A 14182-nucleotide genomic window follows, 5' to 3' on the forward strand; every position below is an offset into this window, starting at 1 on the left:
AATTGTACCCTGATTATTTTAAACTATTAACTTTTTAAAAAAGCGTAACTCATAATTTGGTTCTTCATAAAATGAAAATGTAAATATTTTTCCTAATAGTCTTTTTCTTTTTGTATCCTCACCCGAGGATATTTTTCCATTTTTGTTCAGGTAGAGTGGGGGAGAGAGAGAGTAAGAGAGAGAGAGAAACATCAGAGAGAAACATCGACATGAAAGGGACACATCAAGTGGCTGTCTCTCGCATGACCCTAACCGGGGCCGGGGACTAACTGCAACCGAGGTACGTGCCTCTAGCGGGAAATGAACCCGGGTCTCTCTGGACCACAGGCGGATGCTCTAACCACTGAGCCAAACTGGCCAGGGCTCCTGATAGTCTTAAGGCTATTATTATGTTATGAGTAGTGCAAAATGTGGCACACAGAGTTTCATCTACAAAAGTGTCTTGGCCACCCTGTGTGGCTCAGTGGATTGAGCATTGTCTCATGGACTGAGAGATCCTTGCTCGATTCCTGGTCAGGGCACATGCCCAGGTTTTGAGCTTGATCCCCAGTAGGTGGGGGGCATGTAGGAAGCAGCCGATCAATGTTTCTCCCTCACAAGGATGTTTCTATCTCTCTTTTTCTTCCTCTCTCTCTAAAAATAATCAATAAAAATATATTTTTTAAAAAAGAAAGAAAAGTGTCTTAGACATCTTATTATTATTATTTTTAATAGTTTATTGATTTTTAGAGAGAGAGAAAGGGAAAAGGAGAGAGAAACGTCGATATAGAACACAAAATCAATCGGCTGCCTCCTGCACGCCCTCCACATTGGGGATTGAGCCTGCAACCCAGGCATGTGCCCTTGACTGGGAATCAAACCAGCCACCTCCCAGTGCACAGGATGACGCCCAACCAACTCAGTCACACCAGGCAGTTCTCTTACACACTTATTAAACTAATGAAACATGCATAACAAAATGCATACTGTCAATGCATAGTAGAAGGCATGTTTCAAAAACAAAGCAGCCACTCAGGCCACCATATTGTTTAGGTTTTGCATGATCGTTTTTAGCATTTTAAGTTAATTATATATAACATACTTTTATATATCTTAACCCTGAAGATAAGAAAAATAACTGTTGCTTGAAAAAATTATTCCAGGTTGCCATTTGGTTTATATCAGGAGAAAGTGAACCTCTGATAGTTTAGTGTCTGCCATGTCTGGAATCAAGTCAAAAAATTAGATATATGACATATTTCACAATGACTGTGTTTCTAGTCCTGGCAATGCCTCTTCTCCACAGTATGCCAGATGATGAATTATCTCCAGGATTACCTTTGCATGTGGTTTTCCCTTTTACCCCCTCTGGACTAACTGTACTATTTCCTTTTCTCACTTCTATGGTTTTCCATTTTAATTATTTATAAATCCTTTCAGAAATCTCCATTAAGGGGAAGTTCTCAAGATAGAAAATTCAAGGAAGGATGATTGGGTATTGGAATATCCTTGACTTTCCCAGTATTTGCTGCAAACTTATGTCAGGTTGAAAAAGCTGTGGCAGTTTCTAAATGTGGTGGCAAGCTCCATAACTCTGACTTTTCTACAAAATCAGCATCTACATCTAGCTCTTTTTCTTTTCTTTCTTTTTTTTTTTTTTTTGTTTATCCTCACCCGAGGATATTTTTCCATTGATTTTTAGATAGAGTGGAAAGGACAGAAAGAGAGAGAGAGAGAGAGAGAGAGAGAGAGAGAGAGAGAGAGAAACTTTGTTGTGAGAGAGACACATTGATTGGTTGCTTCCTGCACAACCCCAACCGGGGCTGGGGATCAAAACTGCAACCCAGGTATGACATGCCCTTGACAGGGAATCGAACTATGACCCTTTGGTCTGAGGACCAACGTTCTAACTTCTGAGCTAAGCTAGACATGGCTTTCTTTTCTTTTTAATTATAATTATCTATTTTTAATTTATCCTCACCTGAGGACATTTTTTCCATTTATCTTCAGATAGAGCGGGAGGGAGAGAAAGGGGACGAGAGAGAGAGAAAGAGAGAAACATCGATGTGAGAGAGACACATCAACTGGCTGCCACCTACACAACCCCAACAGGGGCCAGGGACAAACTGCAACTGAGGTACATGTCCCTAGCAGGAACCAAACCCAGGGCTCTCTGGTCCGCGGGCCGATGCTCTAACTGCTGAGCCAAACCAGCCAGGGCTTTTACTTTTTAATTTTTTTTCTTTATTTATTTTAGAGAGATTGGAAGGAAGAGGGAGAGAGAGATAGAAACATTGATGAGAGAGAAAATATCAATTGGCTGCCTCCTGCATTCCTCTCACTGGAGATTTGGCCCACAATCTGGGCATGTGCCCTGACCAGGAATTGAACTGGCAATCTCAACAACTGAGCCACACAAGCCGGGCTTTTTACTCTTTTTTTTTTATCCTCACCCGAGGACATTTTTTTGATATTTTGTTCAGATAGAGTGGAAGGGAGAGAGAGAGAGAGAGAAACATCAATGTGAAAGGGACACATCGAGTGGTCGCCACCCACATGACCCAACCAGGGCCGGGGACAAACTGCAACCGAGGTATGTGCCCTTAGCGGGAACCGAATCCGGGTCTCTCCAGACCGCAGGCTGACGCTCCAACTGCTGAGCCAAACCGGCCAGGGCCTTTTTTCTTTTAAAAAGAAAAATTTTCTTTTTATTTTTAGAGAGAGAGGAGGGGAGAGGGAGAGAGAGTGAACCATCGATGTGAGAGCACAACATTGTTCAGCTGCCTCTTGCTAGCCCCCTACCAGGGATCAAGCCCACAATCTGGGCATGTGCCATGACCTGGAATTGAATAATCAACCTTTGGAGCAAGGGTTTACACCCAACCAACTGAACTACACTGGCCAGGTCTCTAGCTCCTTTTCTAGTGGGCCCTTTCAGCCTTTTTTTTTTTTTTTTTTTTTTTTTTGGTATGTGCCCCTAGCAGGAACCGAACCTGGGACTCTGGTTCACAGGCCGACTCTCCAACCACTGAGCCAAACTGGCCAGGGCAGGCCCTTTCAGTCTTTAGTTCATTTTCTTCCTTATATTTTCATTCTCAGCCACAAGGAATTCCACATGCCTTTTCAAATCTGTAATTTTGTTGACCTGCTTCTCTATAATTGTTTTTATCATCTTTTGGGGCTTTGCTTCCAATACATGGCTCTGTTGTTTTGTGTTTTTTTCTTTTTTAATTTGAGAGAGAGAGAGAGAAACAGAGAAACATCAACTATTGTTTTACTTACTTATACATTCATTGGTTGATTCTTGAATGTGCCCTGACCGGGAGATTGAACCCACAACCTTGGCATATCAGGACCATGGTATAACCAACTTAGCTACCTGGCCAGCGACTGTTGGCTCACTCTTCTGCTAAAGTAAAAATAGTAGTATGGGAATTACAAAATGGTGGCAGAGTGAATGGAAGCTACACAGACCGTCTCCCAGGACCAAACTGGAATTACGATGAAAATAAAGACAAATAAAAAAAAAAAGAAAAGAAAGACAAATCATCAGGAAAAAACAACAGAAAAACAGCTTGCGAGGACCATATAACCAAGGACACTGACTCGATCCTGGTAGGATTGTGGAGGCCAGAGAGGGGGGCTGGAAGCCCACAGTTGGCAGCAGCCTTAGCTGTGAGCAGCGCCCTTGGGGTTAAAGTCCCAAGCAGCTCCACAGCCCACAGCCAGGACAGATGCTAAATAGCCACAGCCACTCACCTTGGGCTCCAGCAAAGGGAGGACAGACTGGACTGGAACTGTGTGGTGACACTCGGGATTTGGAGGGCACTCAGAGCTTTTGCTGAGTTGCAGTCATGCAGGATGGTGACCATCTTACTCCTTGCCAGGGCTCTGCAGAGAGGCAGTGGCCCCTCCCTCGGAGATCCAACCACACGCAGGTGGGCCACTGAAATGCAAATTGAAACTCATTAAAAAACAGCATCTGCCCTGCCCTCGGGAAATCCCCTTATGCTGAACTCCTGAGGGAGTTTTTCATTCAACTGAGAACCCAAAACTCTTCAAGTAAACTTGAATAATAGCCCCCAGGCAAAAATCTAGAGGATAACTGAAACTTTCCTGGGCTAGCAACTCTGCCCAGGAAAGTAAGACTTCACAGGGGAGTTTAACATGGGTGCTCACTCGCTCATCCAAACCCAAGAGAGGGAGCCACAAACAGCATAACACCAACACCAACAGGAAAAATTTGACAGGCTCCAAAGCCCACTGTGATAGCCAAAATGGCAAAACAAAGAAACAAATGCCAAATGAAAGAACAAGAGACCTCTGCCAAAGATGAGATAAATGAGGAGCAGTTAAGCAAGTTAACAGAGCTAGAATTCAGACCCATGATCTTGAGGAAGCTCAACAGCATGAGTAAGGAAGGACATCAACACAATGAGTAAAGACATAGAAATGATGAAAATCAACCAATTGGAAATTAAAAACCACCAAGAAGAAATACAGAATAACATATCAAAAATAAAGAACATATTGGAAGGTCTAAACAGCAAAGTAGAGGAAGCTGAGGACAGGATCAGTGAATTAGAAGACAGGGTAGAAAAAAATCAACCAATCAGAAAGCCAAAAAGAAAATACAATTTAAAAACAGGAAGACAGCTTAAGAGAACTGTGGGTCAACTGGAAACGTAATAATATTCGCATTATAGGAGTCCCTGAAGAAGAAGAAAATGAGCAATGGTTAGAGAATATATTTGAAGAAATAGTGACAGAAAACTTCCCTAATTTGGTGAAGGAAGAAGGCATTCAAGTTCAAGAGGTACAGAGGGCCCCAAGTAAGAAGAACCCAAACAGGCCCACACCAAGACACATAGTAATCAAAAGGCCAAAAATTAAAGACAAAGAGAGAATCCTAAAAGCAGCAAGAGATAAGCAACAGGTTACCTACAAAGGAACCCCCATAAGGCTCTCAGCGGACTTCTCAACAGAAACACTACAGGCCAGAAGGGAATCGCACGAAGTAATCAAGGTCATGAAAAACAAGGATCTGAATCCAAGACTACTCTACCCAGCAGGCTATCATTCAAATTAGAAGGTCATAAAGAGCTTTCCAGACAAGAAAAAGCAAAGGGAATACATTAGCACCAAACTAGCGCTGCAAGAAATGTTAAAAGGTCTGCTGTAATTAGTAGAAGAAACAGGAAGAAAAATATAACCATGCTAAACAAAAATGGCAATAAATAAGTACATATCAATAATCATCTTAAATGTAAATGGACTGAATGCTCCAATGAAAAGACACAGAGTAGCCCTGGCCAATTTGGCTCAGCAATTAGAGTGTAGGCCTGTGGTCCAGAGAGACCCGGGTTCAGTTCCTGCTAAGGGCATGTACCTTGGTTGCAGTTTGTCCCCGGCCCTGGTTTGTCATGTGGGTGGCAGCCACTCAATGTGTCCCTTTCACGTTGATGTTTCTCTCTCTCTCTCTTCCACTCTCTCCCTCCCACTCTATCTGAACAAAAAATGGAAAAGTGTCCTCGGGTGAGGAAAAAAATTAAAAAAAAAAAAAAAAAAGACACAGAGTAGCTGACTGGATAAGAAAGCATGACTCACATATATGTTGCTTACAAGAGACCCACTTCACAACAAAAGACTTACATAGGTTGAAAGTGAAGGGATGGAAAAAAATCTTTCAAGCCAATGGAAAGCAAAAAAAGCTGGGGTAGCAATACTCATATCTGATTAAATAAATGTCAAAATGAAGGCCATAACTAGGACAAAGAGGTCCACTATATAATACTGAAAGAATCTATCCAACAGGAAAATATAACCTATAATATGTTTATATGCACCCAATATAGGAGCACCAAAATATATTAAAAATCTTCTGGAGGACTTCAAAGGAGAAATCAACAGCAATACAATCATAGCAGGGGACTTCAACACCCCACTGACATCTAAATGAAGCACTAGACCAAATGGATTTAATAGATATCTACAGAGATTTACACCTCAAAACTGCAGAATTCACATTCTTGTCAAGTGCGCATAGGACATTCTCAAAGATAGACCACATGTTAAGACACATACTAAGTCTCTACAAGTTCAAGAAGATTGAAATCATATCAAGCATCTTCTCAGATCACAATGGCATGCAAATAGAAATCAATTGCAACAAGAACATAAAAAGACATTTGAACACATGGAAGCTAAATAGCATGTTATTAAATAAAGAATGGGTCAATGAGCAGATTAAGGAAGAAATTAAAAACTTCCTGGAATCCAATGAAAATGAACACACAACAACACTAAATCTATGGGATGCAGCAAAAGAAGTTCTGAGAGGGAAGTTCATAGCACTACAGGCCTACCTCAAGAAGCAAGAAAAATTTCTAATAGACTACCTAACCTCACAACTTAAAGAACTAGAAAGCAAACAAAAAGAAAACTCCAGAGCAAGTAGAAGGAAGGAAATAGTAAAGATCAGAGCAGAAATAAATGACATATAGAGACCAAAAAAACAAGTAGAAGGATCAGTGAAACAAAGAGCTGGGTTTCGAAAAGATAAACAAGATTGATGGACCCTTAGCTAGACTCACCAAGAAACAAAGACAGAGAACCGAAATACACAAAAGCAGAAATGAAAGAGGGAAAGTAACAACTGACACCACAGAAATACAAAAGATCATTAACAACTACTATGAACAATTATATGGCAACAAATTCGACAATCTAAGCAAAATAGACAAATTTCTAGAAACACATAGTCTCCCACAACTAAACCGGGAAAAGTTGAACAGACCAATAACAACTAAGGAAATTGAAGAGGTAATAAAGACTCTCCCAGCAAACAAAAACCCAGACCCGATGGCTTCACAAGGGTGTTTTTTGTTTTTTTTTTATCCTCACCCGAGGATATTCTTCCATTTTTTATACAGATAGAGTGGGAGGGAGAGAGAGGAAGGGAGAGAGAGAGAGAAAAATCGACGTGAAGGGACACATCGAGTGGCTGCCACCCTCACGACCAACCAGGGCCGGGGACAAACTGCAACCGAAGTACGTGCCCTTAGCGGGAACCGAACCCGGGTCTCTCCGGACCGCAGGCCGACGCTCTAACCGCTGAGCCAAACCGGCCAGGGCTCACAGGGGTGTTTTAAGAAACATTCAAAAAGGAACTCACACCCATTTTCCTCAAAGTATTTTTAAAAATTCAAAAAGAAGGAAGACTTCCAAACTTGTTGTATGAAGCTAGCATAATTCTAATTTCAAAACCAGAAAAAGATACTACAAAGAAAGAAAACTATAGGCCAATACCCCTGCTGAACATAGATGCCAAAATCCTTAACAAAATACTAGCAAATCGGATCCAGCAATACATCAAAAAAATCATTTACCATGACCACGTGGGATTCATTCCTGGGATGCAAGGCTGGTATAATATTTGCAAATCAATAAATGTGATACACCACATAAACAAAATGAAGAAAACCACATGGTCGTATCAATAGATGCTGAAAAGGCATTCGACAAAATTCAGCATCCTTTTCTGATAAAAACGCTCAGCAATCTGGGAATAGAGGGATCATATCTCGACATAATAAAGGCCATATATGAAAGACCCACAGCCAACATCATACTCAATGGGCAGAAACTAAAAGCATTTCCCTTAAGAACAGGAAAAAGACAGGGATGCTCACTTTTGCTACTCTTATTTAACATGGTAGTGGAAGTCTTAGCCACAGCAATCAGACATGAAGAAAAAATAAAAGGGATTCAAATTGGAAAGGAGAAAGTGAAACTGTCATTATTTGCAGATGACATGATATTATACATAGAAAACCCTAAAGACTCCATCAAAAATCTACTAGACTTAATAAATGAATTTGGCAAAGTAGCAGGATACAAAATTAACATCAAGAAATCAACGGCATTCTTATACACCAATGATGAACTCACAGAAAGAGAAACTGAAAAACCAATCCCATTTACCATTGCAGCAAAAAAATTAAGATACCTAGGAATAAACTTAACCAAAGAAGTAAAGGACCTATTCGCAGAAAACTGCAGGACATTGAAAAAAGAAATAGAGAAAGAAATAAAAAAGTAGAAGCACATACCTTGTTCATGGATTGGAAGAATTAACATCATTAAATGTCCATATTACCCAAAGCAATCTATAGATTCAATTCAATACCCATCAAAATACCAACGACATATTTCACAGAACTAGAACAAATACTTCAGAAGTTCATATGGAACCCAAAAAGACCCCGAATAGCCACAGCAATTTTGAAAAAGGACAAAGTAGGTGGGATCACAATACCAGACATCAGGTTATACTACAAAGCTACTGTAGTCAAAACAGCCTGGTACTGGCACAAGAACAGGCATATAGACCAGTGGAACAGAACAGAGAACCCAGAAATGGACCCAAGACATTATGCTCAATTAATATTTGACAAAGGAGGCCAGAGCATACAATGGAGAAAAGACAGCCTCTTTAATAAATGGTGTTGGGGAAATTGGACAGCTACATGCAAAAAAATGAAACTTGACCGTCAACTTACATCATACACAAGAATAAACTCAAAATGGATAAAAGACTTAAATATGACCCATGAATCCATAAAAATCCTAGAAAAAAAAATGTAGGCAGCAAAATCAGACATCATATGCAGCAGAATTTTCACTGATACATCACCTAAGGCAACAGAAACAAAGGAAAAAATGAACACATGGGACTGCATCAAACTAAAATGCTTCTGCACAGCAAAAGAAACAATCCACTATATGGAAGAGCATCATTGCCAATGATACATCAGATAAGGGGTTAATTTCCAAAATATACAGAGTACTCATACAACTCAACAAAAGGAAGACAAAGAACCCAATTAAAAAATGGGCAGAGGAACTAAATAGACACCTCTCCAAACAGGACATACAAATGGCTAAGAGACATATGAAGAAATGCTCAACATCACTAATCATCAGAGAGATGCAAATTAAAACAACAGTGAGGTATCACCTCACAACTGACAGAATGGCCGCCATCAACAAATCATCAAACAAGTGTTGGCAAGGGTGTGTAGAAAAGGGGACTCTAGTACACTGCTGGTGGGAATGCAGACTGGTGTAGCCACTATGGAAAACAATATGATATTACCTCAAAAAATTAAAAGTTGAACTGCTATTTGACCCAGTGATCCGACTTCTAGGAATATACCCTAAGAAGTCTGAAACACTAATCAGAAGGAATATATGTACCCCATGTTCATAGCAGCACTGTTTAAAATAGCTAAGATCTGGAAACAGCCCAAGTATCCATCAGTAGATGAATGGATAAAAAAGCAGTGGTACATATACACAATGGAGTACTATGCAGCTGTAAGAAAGAAAGACCTCTTATCCTTTGAGATGACATGGAGGGACCTGGAAAGCATTATCCTAAGCAAAACAAGCCAAGCAGAAAAAGACAAATACCACATGATCTCACTTATTTGTGGAATATAATGAACATAACAGTCTGAGGAATAGGATAGACCCAGAGACGTGGAAGTAGGGTACAGACTGACAACTCTCAGAAGTGTGAGTGGTGGGGGGAGGGAAGAGATAAACCACATAACTTATATGCATGTACACATAACCAATGGACATGGACAACAAAGCCGGGGATGGGGTGGGGGGATGGGGAATAGGTTGTCAATGGGATAAAAAAAAGGAGAAACATCTGTAACAAAGAAAAAATAAAAACAAAAAAAATAAAAATAGTAGTATGTCTGGATCCCTGTCAAAGATCCCCTGAATTTCAGGCAAGTGTTCGTCTGTGAACAGCTGTACTTCCAAAACAGAAGGAGACTGGTGTTCTGCGTCCTCAGCAGAGAGTTTGTGAGATTCGTGAAGCTGGGCAGCAGCATTCTTGTCTATGCTCTGCTGGACTTTCCATCTTTCCTCCCACTTTGCCCTCTTTCACCTTTTCTGAGTGAGGAGGAGCTGTTTCATGTGGCTATTCTTTTGCAGTTCCAGTGGTAAATGAGCCTGTTCAGACTGTGTTAGCTTCATGGCTTCAGGAAGATATGCTGCAGTCTTTTTGTAAATAGCCTCTTTGTATTTCTTGCAGCTAATAAACGATCTGCTTGTCTGCTCTGTTGATGAGCCTCTCTAGACTCATCTGGAAAGGAGCTTTAGTTTCCTAATGTGCCACATTATCTCTTGTCCCCTGGCCTTTGTCCATCCTTTGCTTGCAGTCTAAAGCACACTCCTCCTCACTCTTTACCTGGCTAATTCTGTGCAAAATTGAGATCTTACTTTGGATGGGACTTCTTTCTGAAAAGCTAGTATGTTTTGGAGTGAACTGTGTTCTTCCAAAATTTGTATGTTGGAGCCCTAATCCTCAACATAGGAGTGTCCTTCTCAAGGATCTGAAAGCCATTCTTTTGAAATGTTATCATCAGGAAGTCTGGGGCCTCTGACTCCCAGTCCCTTGAGTGAGGGGAGAAACCTAAATTCAATAAGTGTCAGTTAGCAGACAGGATGGCCTAATCACTTTGACAATGAGCAACCTTTTATCCACTTTTATAATTTTTCACTTCCCTGACTCTGCTGGCCTCCCCACTGTTTTTACCTGCCTTATCTTTGACAAAAGTAACTTCTTTCCTAGTGAAATTTTGTAAGTATCTTTCTTTGTAGGGTCATACTTGGAGGTTATGCAAAAAATCCTGTTACTCCTCAAACTTTCACCCACTAATGTTTTTTTAAGAACTAGCTTTAAAAAAATTTTTTTTAGATAGAGTGGGAGGGAGAGAGAGAGAGAGAGAGAGAGAGAGACATTGATGTGAGAGAGACACATATTGGTTGCCTCCTGCATGACCCTGACAGGGGCTTGGGATTGAACCTGTAATCAAGGTACATGCCCTTGACCAAGAATCAAACCCATGACTCTTTTTTTATTTTGTATTTATTTTTGTTACTGATGTTTTTCTTTTTTTCCCCCACTGGCATCCTCCTTTCATTCCCGCCCCCAAACCCACAACTGTTCAGTCCACAGGCTGATGCTCTAACTGCTGAGGCAAACTGGTCAGGGCTCACTCACTAATTTTTAATTTATTTTTTTAGCCTCACCCGAGGACATTTTTCCATTTTTTGTTGCGATAGAGTAGAAGGGAGAGAGAGAGAGAAAAAAACATCAACGTGAAAGGGACACATCAAGTGGCTGCCACCCACACAACCCAACCAGGGCCAGGGATAAACTGCAACCGAGGTGCGTGCCCTTAGCGGGAACCAAACCCGGGTCTCTCTGGACTGCAGGCTGAGGCTCTAACCGCTGAACCAAACCGGCCAGGGCTCACTCACTAATTTTAACAACTATTGGTGATTCTTTATTTTTTAATATATTTTTTAATTGGGGAATTGAACCAACAACCTGAGTATGCGCCCTGACTAGGAATCAAACCCGCCACCTTTCAGTGTATAGAACAATGCTCCAACCAACTGAGCCATACCAGCCAGGGACTATTGGTGATTCTTGCCTGAATCACTTATTATTATGATAGTTGCCAAGTGGTGATTTTCTGATTCCATCACTTTGTTTTATATTTATTAGTAAGAAAAAACTTTTCCTACTTCTTCACTTACTTGAATCATTGTGGATTAATAAATTCTTAAATTAAAAAGAAATTCTTGCCCGGCCGGTGTGGCTCACTAATTGAGTATCGACCCATGCACCAAGAGGTCCCCGGTTTGATTCCCAGTCAGGGCACATGTCCAGGTTGTGGGCCTGATCCTAATTCGGGGCCATGCAGCAGGTGACCAATCAATGTTCTCTCTCACTGATGTTTCTATTTCTCTTCCTTTCCCTTTCTCTCTCTATAAAATCTATAAAGAAAAAAAAGAAATTCTTATTGTCCTGGATGGTAGTTAGTGGTTAAAGCATCTGCCTGTACACTGAAGGGTCCCAGCTTCGATTCCTGGTCAAGAACATGTACCCGCCCGGTCAGGGCACATGCCCAGGTTGTGGGCCAGGTACCCAGTGGGGGGCATGCGGAAAGCGGCCAACTGATGTCCTCTCTCATCGACGTGTCTCTCTCTCTTCCTCTCTCTCTAAAATAAATAAAGTAAAAAAATAAATGAATAAAGTAAAAAAAAAAAAAGAACATGTACTTGGGCTGCAGGTTTGATCCCTGGCCCTGGTCAAGATGTATGTGGGAGGCAACCAATTGATGTGTCTTTTCACATCCATGTTTCACTCTCTTTTTCTCTCTCACTCCCTCCCCTCCCTTCCCTCCTTTCCACACTCTCTAAAAATCAATGAAAAACATATCCTCAGATGAGGATTAACAAAAAATAAAAATAAAAAACATTCTTATTTTATTCAATGAGTTACAATTTTTTATTAAATCCTCACCCAAGGATATTTTTTACATTTATCTTCAGACAGAATGGGAGGAAGAGAGAAAGACAGAGAGACAGAGAAACATCGACATGAGAGAGACACATCAATTGGTTGCCACCCGCACGACCCCAATTGGGGCCAAGGACAAACTGCAACCGAGGCACATGCCCTTGGCCGGAATCAAACCCAGGACTCCTTGGTCCGCAGGCCCACACTCTAACCACTGAGCCAAACAAGACAGGGCTGGGTTATAATTCTTTATTGACATTATTTATTTTTGTGTCCATATTTATTATCAGTCCAAATTCTGTATACCTGACGCTTTGAAAGACCAAAACTCAAAATGTCATAGTTAGGAGTAAGGAAAGGTTTATTGATTGAGAAGGTGCCAAACAAGAACATGGGAGACCTAATCCTCAAAGCCATCTTTAAAATCAGAATTCAGGCCTAGTCAGTGTGGCTCAGTGGTTGAACGTTGACCCATGCACCAAGAGGTCACCAGTTTGATTCCCAGGAGGGCATAAGCCCAGGTTGTGGGCCAGATTCCCAGTGAGGGGCATGCAGGAGGCAGCCAATTGATGTTCTCTCGCATCAGTATTTCTGTCTCTCTCTCTCTCCCTTCCTCTCTCTCTAAAATCAATAAAGAAAAAAATATATTTTAAAAAATAAATAAATAGCCCTGGCCAGTTTGGCTCAGTGGTTAGAATGTCGGCCTGCAGTCCAGAGAGACCTGGGTTCGGTTCCCCCTAAGGGCATGTACCTTGATTGCAGTTTGTCCCCGGCCCTGGTTGGGTCATGTGGGTGGCAACCACTGGATGCGTCCCTTTCACGTCGATGTTTCTCTCTCTCTCTCTCTCTCTCTCTCTCTCTCTCTCTCTCTCTCACTCTATCTGAACAAAATATTGAAAAATGTCCTTGGGTGAGGATAAAAAATAAATAAATTAATGAATTAATTAAAAAAACAGAATTCAGCCCTGGCCAGTTTGGCTCAACAGTTAGAGGGTCGGCCCGAAGGCCAGAGTCTTGAATTCTATTCCAGTCAAGGTCATGTACCTAAATTGCAGTTTTATCCCTGGCTCTGGTCAGAGTCCTGTAGGAGGCAACCAATCGATGTGTCTCTCACACTTCAATGTTTCTCTCTCTCTCTCTCTCTACCCCCCTCCTTCCACTCTATCAAAAAATCAATGGGAAGATATTTTCAGGTGAGGATTAAAAAAAATAAAACAGAGTTCAGGCTTCTTTTTATGCCAAGGGAAGGGAAAATAGAAGGGACCTTATTTAAAAAAAAAAACTCAACCCCAAGTAGAATTCCTCTGATTAGCATGTCTAAAGCAGGAGCTATTAGCCTGAGGGCAATGGGAATAATGCAAACTAGAACAAGATTGAGTCAAAAAGACTTCATTTCATTCTGTTACACATTGTCCAAGATTAGGTCAGTAGGAGTCTTTTCAGACTGGCTCTTGTGTCCTTTTCACATGTCTCTGTCTTTCTTTGAGTAGTTCCTTATTTTCTATCACAACAGGATGCTCAGAGTACATGTAAGTATTTTTCTTATCCTGGATGTGGAACCTGTCATTCCTCCAAGGACAAGATTTATTCATTTTAGTGGACTATGATATTTAGAAACTAAGATCTGGGCCCAGGTGCATTCACTGCAACTAGGGTGTCATTGTTTCTATGCTCTTGGTGGAGAGAACAGGGAAACAGAGGTATGTATTTATCTCCTCAAACTTACACCCACTAATTTAACAACTATCTGTGATTCTTGTCTGAATCACTTATTGTTATGATTCAACAGAGTAAATTTAAAGCTCTAATTAA

General features: G+C 41.0%; 1 pseudogene; it reads right to left on the bottom strand.

Moving 5' to 3' along the window:
* Positions 1-1415: 1415 nt before the first annotated feature.
* Positions 1416-10121, bottom strand: LOC118643771 (annotated as a pseudogene).
* Positions 10122-14182: the final 4061 nt, after the last annotated feature.

The sequence above is a fragment of the Molossus molossus genome, unplaced genomic scaffold, assembly GCF_014108415.1.
Source record: "Molossus molossus isolate mMolMol1 unplaced genomic scaffold, mMolMol1.p scaffold_m16_p_4, whole genome shotgun sequence".
Classification (NCBI taxonomy): domain Eukaryota; kingdom Metazoa; phylum Chordata; class Mammalia; order Chiroptera; family Molossidae; genus Molossus; species Molossus molossus.